Consider the following 13,891-nt stretch of genomic DNA (forward strand, 5'->3'; position numbering starts at 1 on the left):
ACCAGTGACACAGAGCACACATCCTTGAAACACAGGCTTCATTGTACCCATCCAGTGACACATATTCTTCAGGCCACATATATTGTGTGGCCCCAGAGTGTCCAAATAGTCACACAACTCCTGCACAAACACAATTTGCACTATTTGAAATCATATTTATTACTTCACATTCTGCCTTTCTGCAGTAATAAAAATTAAATTTTTTATCTGGCATTTGCATAATGTACAGAGAAAATAAAAAATATACATTATGTTTACACAGCAATATTCTTAATGCTAAAACAATATCATTTTCTATATATTGTATGTCTGCCAATTATAAGTACAAGCAATCCATTACAGTCGTTATTATGAAAAAAGAGAAATCTGTGTAGTTTTATCACTATTACTCTTCCTTCCCCTTTTCCAATAAAATGGGCCAAATCCTATAATTGAGAAAAAATGTGTATCCTAATTCATGGAGTTTTATGAGAAAAACCCACTATATTTCATACAACTTGCCTTGCATGCATATTATTTCACACAGTGTACCCACAATAAATTCTGTAGTCTCCAGTTTATCCAAGATATTCCCCACATTGCCACTAGATAGGTTAAATTAGTACTTAATCAGACATTTTCATGATGTTACCTTTCCTATTTTTCTTCCATGTTCCACCTGTTTTTATCTGCTCTCCACTCTTTTCTTATTTAACCTTTTATCATCTTCTCCTCCCACCTCTTTTGTCTTTCTAAGCATAGTCAATGACACAAGTGTATGATATGACATTTGAGACAATAGTGTTAAGCTGGCTATAGACGCAAAGATCCGATCGCACAAATCGAGGATTCGTACAATTTTCGGACCGTGTGGAGAGTCCCGACATTTTTCGTCCAGCGGAGATCGGTTGTTTGGTTGATGAGGACATGTTAAAAAATTTCTGTTGGCTGCCGATAATATCTCTGCGTGTATTGCCGATCGTATGATTTTCAGTGGGAGACTGTCACTAGCTTTTGTCGGACATAACGTCGTACGATTGCTGTCAGGGGCAGAACATCGGCTGATCTGTTCTTTTGTACTTTATTTGATCTGAATGCAGGTCGGGAGATGGGAAAGTCCGATGGTTCAAGGATTTGAACGATCGGATCTTTGCAGTCCCCTGATAAGACTTTATAAGAAGTAAATTATGAAAACTTTATTGGAAGAATTTGGGGCAATAGAGACACATAATTGAGCCAACGGTATTCACTAAGACAATTGCATTTTAAGCTTGTGCACTATTTATACACTGCACTGTGCCAATTTGGAATATAGTAAACAATAATAAAGTTATGCAGCAGTTAATCAGAGAAAGCAGAGGAATTTCTGGACTATGGGGGCTATTAGCATACTATGGTGGGTGCGCTGTGGTTAAGGGCCGTTGGGTAGTACATACTGTATGCATGCCCTATGGTTTTTTTGGAAACTTTCTATGGAGCCAGAGGTATAAGAGAGTCTATGGTGAGAAGTGTTAGCTATAGAGACTCTATAGGTTCACTGTGGACTATATAGCATAAAGGGTCAACAGTTCTGATTCAGTTTTGTAGTACAGGTATGGGACCTATTATCCAGAATGCTTGGCATAACTATATGTTACTGGGCCCCACAGCAAATTTATTTTAAGGTCCACAACATATCTAGTGGTTGTCCTGCCAATATATGTTGACATGCATAATCAATTAAGGCCTTGTGGGGCCCCCTATACCTCCTGGGCCCCCACTTGGGATCAAGTACAAGGTACTGTTTCTTTAATACAGAGAAAAAGGAAATTAATTTTAAAAATCTGAATCATATCATTAAAATGGTGTCTGTGGGAAATAGGCGTCGTAATTTGGAGAGGCAGAGGCTGAAGAGGAGAAGTGGCTGATCCATGGGGAAATGGCATTGCAGTCTTGTGGATTAACATAAATGTAACTAGGACTACTTTGTTCCACAGCTCAGTGTTCAAGAGGCCTAATGAAAGAGCTATCCTGCAGGGCAGCAACAATTCAACTATATCATTGCAGCACTTTACTGTATACTGTATACTACAGCTAACTGTGGCAGAGTGAGAATATAGTATAGGTCTGTTATAGTGTTCTATTTATGGAGTCAAGGCATTTAAGGTATCTTGCTCATTAGATGACAAAAAAAACAGTTACAATAAAGGCAAAGAAGAAATAACTGAAAATGAAAAGCACAACACTGAGAGGAGTAAACAAATCCTAAATTATTTTGTAATTCTGTGTATAAAGCTCAGAGAAGACAAAGATTTTGGACGACGTTTTTATTTCTGCTAACACAAATATGCAATCACTTAATGCAGTCTTCTTTAATTAAGATTTAGCAAGTCTGCCAGGATTCAATAAGTATAATGCTAATGATTTCTCCGCTAGTGGAAATGTAGCCAGAGAAAATGCAGAAACTGCAGTAAGCAGCACTCAATTCTAAAGGGGTGGCTGGGGAGGCATGTAGCCCCTGCCCTATCTTTCATATCAATTGTACATTCAAGTTAGGGAACTAAAGGAATAGAAGCAGCTTTCAATTACATGCTCTGTGCATTGAGCAACATCCCAGAGGGCGCATCACTATGTGCCGTTAAATTACTCTATTGCTCTACTGTACAGCTGAGAACCTCCATACTACTCTCATCTGGCCCTGTTGTGCCATGCTGCCTGATCTTTGGCCAGGAATTCTCTTTTCTTATAATAAAAGAAAAATGTAAAGATGACCGTGCATTCCAATGCGGAACACATGGCCATCTTTAATCGTTAAGGGAGTTTCAGCAGGAGGCAGAGCTTAGCAAGCAACATGGGAGCAGGAAGCACTAAGGAATTGGAATATTTTGTGAAGGAAGTCTGGGGGACGGAGCCCAAAATCTGGAAACTCCCGGAAAAATAGGGAGGTTGACAGCTCTGGGTTAATGAGTTTATTGTCCTTTTTCAGTGATCTTACTGACATGTCTGGGTGCAGTTAATGTGCTGATAATGCATTTCTGCAGTGATTTCAATGATATGTACGAGTAATTATGGCCAGTGCACAGTGCAAATTTTTTGGGGTCTCAAGCTTTGTTTCCACCTTAGACCCATATGCTGTAGAGACAGCCCTGCTCATCGATTTTTAAAGGGGGTAGGTTGAAAGCAAAAGTTTTGAGGGGTAGTAGCAGTGGCCGCAGGTACACATATGTGTTTGGTGGGCCTCTGGGATATCTGTGTGAGAGACTGTGAGACACTGTGTTAGAATATGGCTCTGTTTCAGCATGGAGGGCAGGCAACTTCTTGTGTGCGTGTGTTTAAGTGAGACTGTGTGTAAATTGGCTTGCATATACAGTAAATATCTGTATTTGTGTCTGCAGCACCAAGGGAGCCCACCAAATCACTTCCCATAGTCTTATGTTTGGGCTCAATCTTCCCACTGATCGGCAGCTCTGCTCTTTTTTGGCAGTCCTTTTTCTAAACTATCCCTATACTCCGGCGCATAACTATAGAGGAAGCAGGTCCAGGGAACAGGGGCAGTGTTGGACCGGGACACCAGGGGCCCACCCAAAAACCTAAGACCAGGAGCCCACTCTCAGTACTATTAGCTTCCTCTCCTCACTCAACTCTATTCTCCTTGTCTCTTTTTTACCTACTATAATCCTATAATGTATTATTCCATCTATTTGTCCATCTATTTGTTCTCATATATACGAATAGGGAATGGCCATAAAATAGACAAAATGTTTAGCAGCATTAGGGGCCCACAGACACCTGGGCCCACCGGGAGTTTTCCTGGTATCCCGGTGGGGCAGTCGAACACTGAACCCCCTATTCAGTGTTCGACTGCACCACCGGGATACCAGGAAAACTCCCTAACTGCAGGGTTTGCAGCACTAGAATCCTCCTTCCCCAGGCACTAAAAAAAATTTGTGCACATGCTTTGATCAGTCGTGCCCGCATGAGCAGCTGGGAGAGGGAATGGAAGTAGACGGGGAACCAAATTGATGTGCATCCCGGGCCCCCAAAAGATTTTTTTGCAGGGGGAACTCGACTGCTAGTCACACTACTGCTAATACATCTCTCAATATACACATTTATAAACCATAAAATATATATAGTAGTGATAATTGAGAAACTCTCCTCAGGAGCAGCAGCCCTCAAATTACCAAGGGCAGAAAAAGCCACACCTGGTAACTTTGAAATTTGAATTTTTTAAATCAGAATTTTGGCTCTTCTAATGCAAGGAGCGCAATTGCGCTCTCTGAACTAGAAGAACCAAAACTCCGATGCTCTGAAAGATAAGCACAAGGGTTTGAGAGGAGGTAACATCCACAAGGCCCCCTCAGGGCAGCAGGGGGGCCAGGAATACCACTGTTTATTTATTTGCTTTTCCATGTATTATCCTACTGAACTTTTAATTCCATCACTTTCCCCTTCTATCCTTCATTTTTACTTTTCTTTCACCTTTCTTGTTTTAATCTGCACTTTAAGTAAGAAGAGCATCCCAATGATTTTATGTCCCTGGATTTTCCATAATTTCAATCTAAAAATTAGGGATGCACCGAATCCACTTTTTTGGATTTGGCCAAACCCCTGAATCCTTTGTGAAAGATTCAGCCGAATACTGAACCGAATCCGAACCCTAATTTGCATATGCAAATCAGTGAGGGGGAGGGAAAAATTGTGCGTGGCTAAAAGATGTTTTACTTCCATGTTTTGTGACGAAAAGTAACATGATTGTAAGGATTTGGATTCGGTTCAGGCCAGGCAGAATCCTAATCCTGCTGAAAATGGCCGAATCCTGGCCGAATACCGGACCAAATCCTGGATTCGGTGCATCCCTACTAAAAATGTGTTAGTCCCTCAACTAATGTTTCTTCCAGCTGCAACCAACACATCATGCTGTGAGTTACTGACAGATTCCACCTACAAAATGAACCACTGACAAACAGCATGGTTGAGTTGATTGCTGCCGGGAAAATTTGTTGGGTTGAAGAAGTACACTCATAAACCATTTATATCTTGATTAATTTCCTTTGAAGTTAATTTGTGTTTGTGTATGTGGTTATTAAATACAGAATACAGATGTGTTTATAGAGTAAAAAGAAAGAGACTATTCATCCTTGAATGTTATGTTTTCTGTGAGAAAAGGAAATACTATATATCCCTGAATGACTTTTGTGCCCTGGCTTATTCTCCAGGCTGCTGCAGCAGAAATGAGTGGAGCTGACTTCAAGCTGGTTCTGACTGTGTAATGTATAATCTATGTTGTGCTGCAGTCAAATGACACCAATACTGATTGTACAGATGAACTGTGCTTGAATGCATGTACCTGTTGAGAAAGGGTGTAGAATAAGACCCAGTGGTATGTGTCATAAGTGTCTATTTTTCAGCCACGTTGATTCCTGCCTGGAAGAATATTTGTCAAATGCTTCTAGCCTGGGGAATAAAATTGTAGAACAAGCGTTATACCGTGAATGCATCTTATTTGATGCTGTGCCAAAATGCTACAAGGGCCTTCCTACAGGTATTCTGAAGTTTATACATGCAGTGCATATTCATATAATAAAGTATCAAGAAAGTGACTCTTTAAGTAACATGTGGCTTTAATCTATACAGAGACAGGTATACTATGGAGTTATAATGATCCAGTAACTAAAAAGGGCTACTCTCTTCCCTTTATCATCTTTCTGCAACACAACTTAACATTGCTTCTACTGCTTCTGATTCTTCAAGCAGCACAGCTGCAGGTCCCTTCTCTCCCCTATAATATGCCCCATTGCAACACTGCTTAACCTTCATCTTTTATATAGCTTCACTTTGCAATTACAATATTTGCTCATTCGCCTGTACCATGTCTTGCTCGCTTCCTGTATATATGACTCCTCCTATCCTCATTCCACTTTCCTCTGCATTCTTTCTGCCCCATCTTCAATAAGCTAGTCTTTACTATTTTGGAGACCTTCCTTTTCTAAGTTTCCTGGTCCCTGTTAGTTTAAACTCATGACCATTATGCTAAGGGTGTTAATGGCAGACTTACTGTATGTCAATGTGGTAGCATTTTAGATTTCAGGTTTAAAAAACATAAATGAAAAATACTAACTGCAAACAGCCATTGTCTATGTCATGCTAAAAGTATTTTAAGGCAAACTGCCACTTAAATATGTTTTATATTTTAATAGAAATGTTAAGAGACGACTATACAAATATTTTTCTCTTGTGAAACTAACCACTGGCTCAAATTCACCTATGCATAAGACTCCATTGTTCCATGTATGCTTGCAATACTCTTCCTTCTTCTTCCCACAACTCTTCTGTAGTGAGATATCCCCTGTCATGCACTTAGCTACCTGGGATGGCCTGACTAAACAACTCTACAACTCTAAACATTGGTCAGTGGAAACACAGCAGTGGTAGTAACTCCATATAAATGGGCTCATGTAATTTTCCGATTAGTCATTCTCTGGTACTAAGCCCATTTTATAGAGCCAACAAGTTACACAGTGCTTTACATTAAAGTCGAATATTCTTCATCTTTGTACAAAACTCTCAACAACAAGAACACTACTCAAGTTTGTTCAGGGGCTGATGAGATCTACTATAAAACTATGGGGAATATTTATCAGTGCTTAATATTTTTACCTATATTGTTCATATAAATATTGAGAATTTTACATTTATTTTCATATTGTTTCAGCATGCAAAAAATGTACACAATCTTTCATCCATGCTTGCAGTTTGCAACAGAGAGAATACATCAAATACTGCTTATCGCAATATTAAAAAGTTAAATGGAATAATATTTTTTATCAAGCATATGTAATGTTGGGTGGAGTTACCATTTACATTGCTAAAAATATTTCTTTTTAACACATATACTTGGAAATAAAAAAATATAAAAATTTAAAGGGATCCTGTCATCGGAAAGCATGTTTTTTTCAAAACGCATCAGTTAATAGTGCTACTCCAGCAGAATTCTGCACTGAAATCCATTTCTCAAAATAAATAGATTTTTTTAGATTCAATTTTGAAATCTGACATGGGGCTAGACATTTTGTCAATTTCCCAGCTGCCCCTGGTCATGTGACTTGTGCCTGCACTTTAGGAGAGAAATGCTTTCTGGCAGGCTGCTGTTTTTCCTTCTCAATGTAACTGAATGTGTCTCAGTGAGACATGGGTTTTTACTATTGAGTGTTGTTCTTAGATCTACCAGGCAGCTGTTATCTTGTGTTAGGGAGCTGTTATCTGGTTACCTTCCCATTGTTCTTTTGTTTGGCTGCTGGGGGGAAAAGGGAGGGGGGTGATATCACTCCAACTTGCAGTACAGCAGTAAAGAGTGATTGAAGTTTATCAGAGCACAAGTCACATGACTTGGGGCAGCTGGGAAATTGACAATATGTCTAGCCCCATGTCAGATTTTAAAATTGAATATAAAAAAAACCTGTTTGCTCTTTTGAGAAATGGATTCTAGTGCAGAATTCTGCTGGAGCAGCACTATTAACTGATTCATTTTGAAAAAACATTTCCCCTTAATGTACAGTATTGTCGAAAAACAATTTACCAGGGTGTTCCTTATTAATAGTCTCCTCATATGAGGTTACTGCTCAGGACAAACAGCAAATTGATGTCACACTATCTTTTGTTACATATAGTTTTGGTGCTCTGCATGTACACTCTTTAGATGTCACATGGTTGGGTCATGTTCCCAGGATATGACTTCACTGCACACACAGACAGGCTGTCTTGACCATATTATTGGTAGTCTAATGTCATTAGGAGGAATGCTGTTTTGCTATCCTCTGGAATACAGTGTGGATCTTTGTGTGCAGGGATAGGAATCCTTTGCTTCTGTTTCATCTGAACCAAGAAAAAGAAATGCAGTGATGGAGTGCTCTCATTACAGATGGGTATTTATGTAAATTAAAAATATTTGTTTTCTCAATCATATCTTACTTTAACGAATACTAAGAATAGAGCATTACTGCCAAGACAATTATAGTAGAAGCAGAGTGAATTCAATGCCTGATTTTTGAAATTACATGATATGCCTCATCTTACCCTCCTTACGTTATTGTTTCATTTCGTAATATTAATCTCCAACATACATTATATGTCATATCTAATATATCTGTCAATGAAAACTGTTGTCTACTATAAGTACACGCGTGTCTGCCACATAGAGAGAAACACATTGTAAGGTTCTGCTGGGATCTGAGTCAGGAACCTTTCTGATCCTGTGTCCTTTCCACTGAGCCAGGTGAGCAGCTAGCAGGCTTGCTTACAATATTTCACCTGGCCTTCCCTTCCCAGCAACCTTATTGGTTTAATGGAGTCAGCCAATCAGGGCTGACTCTACCCTATATATAGCCCAGCCCTCCTCACAGTCATTGCTTGAGCATTAGCTACTGTTGGATTACTGTGGCCTAACCCTAGCATCAGCTCTTGTGCTCTCACTCTCTCCTGTTCCTTTCTTCCTGCCCTGTCTGGTCTTGCTCCTTGTTGTATCCAGTCCTGTCTGCTCTTCTTTCCTGTCCTGATCCTATCCTTATCTAGATTGTGCCTTTTCCCACTCCGTCCCACTCCAGCCTGCCCTTGTGCCTTTGCCCAATGGGGTTACGCCCCGAAACGTTGCATCCGCAAAAAATGAGCAAGGGTTTTCCCTGCTAGAAATAACCCAAGTTGTGCCAGTTATTTCTCTGCGCCTCGGTTATGAATCCCTTGTTGGGGTATGGATGTGCATGCAAGTGGCATTTAAAAATTGGGGGCCCAGGTGACCAGTTGACTAATAATTAAGGTAGTGCCCAGCTAACTTTGTAGTATGCAGCCCCATGATTGCTGATGGAAGCCCTGGCTCCCCTTGTTGAACTCCTTGTCTAACTCCTTTTTTTTAGATCACATTGCAATGATTCACCCAAACACTGTTTGATTTGGCGTTATGGTTTTTGCAGTGTATAACAATAAATTATGTTTTCTGTTTGTTTATATGTGTACACACATTCGTCATTAATGTCACCACATACCCTGCAGGCTGATTTGCATCTAATCAGCTTTCAGTGAGAGCCCATTCATATTTATAATGTGTATATGCAATGAATAAACGTACTTTGCTTAAACTAAGCCTAAGCTTCATAAGTGTCAATAATATTAAACATCTCTGTGCCAGCGCTATTTAAATAAAGATAATACAGGGCACAGGGTTAATTTTCCCTCTAGTTCCTAGACTGTCAAACACTTTGGGAGCTGGGTTTGTCCCACAGAGCACTACACAGGATGTAAAACCTTAGGTAAAATCCTTGTATTCCTCAAGTTTTATATGTGAGCCTTCCTGGAAACTAAAGTATGACTGGGTTTTGGCTTGCATGACAAATGTGTGTACTTTAGGTCAATTCACAATGTATTTGTCAAAAAGAAACCACGACAGCCATGTTGGACTTGACAGATTTAAAGCAATGTAAAGTACTGTTTTATGAGTTGAAAATAAATATTAGCATTTCCATTGTGATAAATCCCAGGTATATGAAATACAGTAGAAGAACAGATCCTGACTAAGCCCTTTGTCTGAGACTGGGATCATTCATGCAATGCAATCAACTATACATATGTGGTTTTTTTCATTCTTTTCTTACAAATTAGGTATTTAAATATAGTCTTAATATATGGCATGTTATGTTTTGCCTCCCTGCCATGCTCCCCAGCATAGGTGAGGGTTACAGTCCTAAGCTGACTCATTTATATCCAGAAATAGATATGGGAGAAGGGGCACTAACGTTGGTAGCCAAAATGATGCTATTGCTTTATGAGGCTACAATTTTATTGGTATTGTTACTTCTATATCTTCATCTTCCCTTCACTCATTCAAACCACTGAATTGCTAGGGTACAATAGACCATAGCAACCACTATTTAAAAAAGTTAAATAATTAAAAAAGGACACAATAAAAAATGAAGACCAAATTAGTAACAGTATGACCATCTACATCAAACTAAAAGTTCATTCAAAGTTGAACTGCCCCTATAACAGTTTATTAAGATGTGCCACAAAACGTTTAAAGGCATTTACAAAGGTGGCACTTGGCCAGCAGTGTTTCTGTTCAGTGCTTACAATCTGCCGACCCATTCCTGCCAACATCTGACATATATGTATCTAATGAAGCATGTCGGTGGCTAACAGTTCATGCTGTTGTACATCAAGGGTAACTTGAGATCGAGCTGGAGGCAGGGCACATATTACCCCATTTTCAGGGCAGAGGTTGTGTGTATGCTACTGGGTGTAGTGTGTACTCATTGAAGGTGTGTCTGGAAGGCAAAGTGCAATGGAATGAAGTATAATGTAGCAATTCTCTGCACTATGAATCATCCATTACTGCTCCTCCTGTGCCATGGATCACACCCTCAGCCTCCTGGCACAGTGATGCACTTCTCTACCTCTCAAATGAATACTTGTAATAATACACAAATAACCTTTGCAGGAGAATGCATTCAGGAGGACTACACAAGCCTTTATTTGTCTTTGACTGAATGTGAATGACAGCTGTGGGTGACAGTGCTCTCTAAAAGCTGGTTACAGGTGGAAAAGCAATGCAGCAATAGACTCTATTATAACATGGTTTGAACAAAGCTTTGTACTGATCATGTAAGCTGTGACATGCATATATATATGCAGCTGATATATGGTGTGTTCCTGTGTATGTATTATAATGGAGAATGGAATGCCAGAGCAGTCACTCATGTCTATAGGTATCAGGTGAAGACTGTCAAACTATTTTTGTGTGTGCACATGCAGGAATAAGCCATTGATAAGTATAACTTTCCATTCCATTTTATGCCGACACGTTCCTCTTCTTCTCACTTCACCCCAATCTGCTTTCTTCTTTCTATCAATGTTTCCCTACCTATTGTTCTTTTACACCCCCCTTTTATAAATGCTCGATGCTCTATACATTTGTCTTCATAACATTTCTGCTCTTTTGCTTGCTCCTTTTTCTCTCTTTGCCTTTTTTTCCTACATGTTCACCCCTTTTCTGTCTGCTTTTTTATTCTATTGCCCTGGTTTTTCTCCATTCACCCAGGGCCGGAACTAGGGGTAGGCAGAGTAGGCACATGCCTAGGGCGCAAAGGTGGAGGGGCGCCAGGCACGTACTTACTCCTACCCCTAGTCCGGTCCCTTCTCTGCCGACCGCCCATCTGTGCGCATACGCTAACACATGCGTTGATTCGCGCATGCGCAGAAGAGTCTTTTCGCGCATGCGCAGAAGCGTGCAACTAGCCAGCGCAGCAGCCGGGCTCTTTGTCTTTTATTCTATCTCTTTCCCACTTTGCCATTTTTCCTACCTGTTCACTCTGTAGTTCTTTTTCCACTTCTTTCACCCATTTCTACTATGCTCCCCGCCCTTGTTTTATGCTCTTCTTCTATTTATTTGCACTTACCGGTAAACTCCTGAATTCAAATTATGCTATGAAAATACTCATATTTATTAAAAGTAGAAAAATGGTTTGGGCTGTTCCAGACTCACCCCCTGTGTGTTTTCTTAGTGCAGCTCCATCTCGGTTTACCAGGTGCTCTGCCACCAGCGTTCCCACTGTAATAAGATATTGCAACAGGTCACAAACCAACGCGTTTCGGGACTGAGTTGCTCCCGAAACGCGTCTGGTGATGTTGGTTTGTGACCTGTTGCAATAAACCACCTTCTTGGAAATTTTTCTAAGTCCCAAAAAACGCTGGCGTCTTCTACTTTTTACAAGGGGATAGGCCGAAAAAGATTGTAAATTTTTTTTTGGGGTTCCCTCCGTCCGCCCTACATTTCCTTTCCTTGGCAAATAAACTATACAGTGTGCACATGTGTAGGGCAATATAACACCTCTATTTTATTTTATTAAGGTTCCCTGGGCTTGTATAGTGTAATGTAGTTACTGCAACATATACGTCCATTGTACTTTATCTTCACGCCGTATGCCAATTAGGCATCGCAAGCGTAACTTCGAACTGCTTAACATATTATCGCTAGTGCAACTTCGCACGCATTTGGAACCCTGGACGCAACTTCAGATTTTCGTGAATTAGCGTTCGCCTGGCAAAGTGTTGCTATGTCAGCGAAGCCGTCACTGGTGCAATTTCAGAGGTAAGTAAATTTGCCCTCATGTATTTTAATTATTTTCTCAATTTTATTAAAATAAATTTTCTGATTTTTTAAAAAACATTTTGATAGAAATTCGAGTTTATTGGAAGTATTAAAAACCTACACAATTTGAATGATTAATAAGCCTTTAAGCCTTATTGTAAGTCTGTGGGGTAATGACTTGGCCGGAAGGGACAATGTGGCAGTACTTGCAAAGTGCAGGGTATTTACAATAAGATCTGCAGTGCTAAGTGAGCATTTTAGGAGAAAATGGTAAAATTCTATGCATTTTTTTTAAAAAAAGCTATGTGCTGAAGAAATATCATTATTTTGCTTTCCTTGTCCTTTGGGTTTGCAGTGGTGTAGCTCAGCTCAGAAAAGGATATCTGTATTGAATATGAATTTGTAATGCATCTTTCTCAGCTAACTAAGATGCCCTGAAGCTGCAGGAGGTTGTGGATCTGGAAAAGGTGCATGAGAACCTGCTTGCCTTTCCTCTCACATGGTGCAAAATCATCCAATCTGTGTATTATACACAGGTCTCCCTTGTACTGATTGGCACGTTGTGCATGAAGAGAGTACCCCATAGGTGCTCACATGTCCTTGTGATTTGAAGGGTGAAATTCTGCAGCCAATTTCCTGTATAAATAAGGCCTCATGGTTTATGCAACTTAGTGATTCCACCAACAAAGTATCCCACTAGAAGTAATTCAACAACTTGACCGTCCTTGTAAAGATCTTTTTCCGGACAGTTATGGAATCCCACACTGACCTTAAAGCATGTCCTTGGATGTTACAGATATTTCAAGAGAAGAGATAAGGGAATATAAATGGTACTTGCATATATATAAAGAGATATATCTCCCCTAAAATTCAACAGAGAAAAAAAAAGAAAAAATGCAATGGACAAGTAAAATACTATTATCTTTTCTGAACAAGAACAAAGAATCCTTTGTATGGCATTCCCACTCTTGTACATTTAAATTTGTATTATGTTCATAGAATTTGCATGTTATACAATAAAACTAAAAAGTAATTCCTAAATATAATCTGCAATGGTCAATAGCCAACAAATAGATACTAATAGGACACTCTTATTATTGAGCACAACAAGCTTGAAGTTGCAAGTCTTTGTAAAACATGAAGGGACATCTTTATCATAAGTCATGGTAAATTGGGGAAAATAATCAATCATATTGACTTTTACCACAATATTTATGGAAAATCTCAAATGGATAAATAAGCAGTAAACGAAGATATAAGGTACTTTATTTACAATTAAAACCTTTTCTTTTTTGGTTCTTGTAGTTGATTCTTAGGGGTGTTATTTATCAAAGTCCGATTTTATCTCAACATTTTATGCTGCAAACTCCAATCAAATCCGGTCGGGTTCTTTATGCTTATTTAGTATTACATTTTCCCGATAATTTGCTTTGTGGGGAAAAAAAAAATCAGATTTTCACAATTTTTTCGGATTTTTCACCCAAAAACTCAGATTTCTTAGGTTTTTTGCCTGAAAACTTCAGGGTATTGCACGAAACCCAGCACACATCAAAAAATCATTGGGACTTCTCCGACTGACATATATGCAAACTCGACAGGTCTATGATGCCGGATTTTCTTATCCTCTGGGTTTAATAAATTCTGAAAAATCCGTGATTTTTTTTTTTTAACAGTCCAATTTTAATTAAAAAAAAAAATCACAAATGTTTGAGATTTCTGAATTCGGAGTTTAGTAAATAACCCCCTTAGACTTTGTTTTGGCCTCATGGGAGAAAATGTAGAAACCCTGCTGTAACA

This window comes from Xenopus laevis, chromosome 4L (assembly GCF_017654675.1).
Source record: "Xenopus laevis strain J_2021 chromosome 4L, Xenopus_laevis_v10.1, whole genome shotgun sequence".
Classification (NCBI taxonomy): domain Eukaryota; kingdom Metazoa; phylum Chordata; class Amphibia; order Anura; family Pipidae; genus Xenopus; species Xenopus laevis.